A 752-nucleotide genomic window follows, 5' to 3' on the forward strand; every position below is an offset into this window, starting at 1 on the left:
ATTTTTACCTAAAAAGGGGGGGCTGTCTTATTTGATGGCCCTGCCTTATCATCGGGGAAACACGGTATTTTTAGTTTATGGTATTAATACGATTCTGGTCTGGAAGCTCCTTGAAATGTGTTATACATAATGCAACTTTTTGGATTATGTAATGTAGAATATGATCTAAGGTATGTGTGCGATTCTTCTTGCAAATTAAAGTCATAGTTCTCCCCAGAGGGTTTTAGCCGGTTGCCCCGCCCGGCTGCTTTAAATACCCCGTCCAGCTCTCCTGGCAGCTCTCATCCTGTGCACGGATCTCAGTGAGGCTGCTCTGTGTCATCCGTTCAGAGGATTGCTGCTGCCAATGAGAGGTGAGCACACACAGTTCAGCCTTCATGTGAATGGGACACAGGCAGCCCCGTCCCCATCTCATAGCACGAGCTGGGATTTCTGTTTAAAAAAAAATCTGCCGATAATATGTATCCTCTGCTAGAGCTGTGTGTGAAGTCTGCATGTCGTTCTGCATCCTCACAGCTCTGTGTGTACAAACCTCCATATCTCATGATATGTATGTCACAATGACCTGTAATTTTCAGGGTGTACAGGGGACCCTCATAGCAACTAGTTACTACAATTTCAGCCCCTCAGCTTTAAAGAATTACAATTTCATATGGGGGTCACAAATGTAAAAAGTTATGAAAATTGAACTTTGGGGTTGCTGTTTCAGAGGAAAGTGCAACTAGGAGTCCTAAATTGAAACTGCAAATTGG

The 752-nt window shown here is 43.8% G+C and overlaps 1 protein-coding gene across 1 annotated transcript in view; it reads left to right on the forward strand.

Moving 5' to 3' along the window:
• The window catches only part of WDR62 (WD repeat domain 62), a 40,428-nt gene that overhangs the window by 20,772 nt on the left and 18,904 nt on the right, over positions 1–752 (forward strand). The gene's annotated exons all lie outside the window — the stretch shown is intronic.

The sequence above is a fragment of the Pyxicephalus adspersus genome, chromosome Z (genome assembly GCF_032062135.1).
Source record: "Pyxicephalus adspersus chromosome Z, UCB_Pads_2.0, whole genome shotgun sequence".
Taxonomy (NCBI): Eukaryota; Metazoa; Chordata; class Amphibia; order Anura; family Pyxicephalidae; genus Pyxicephalus; species Pyxicephalus adspersus.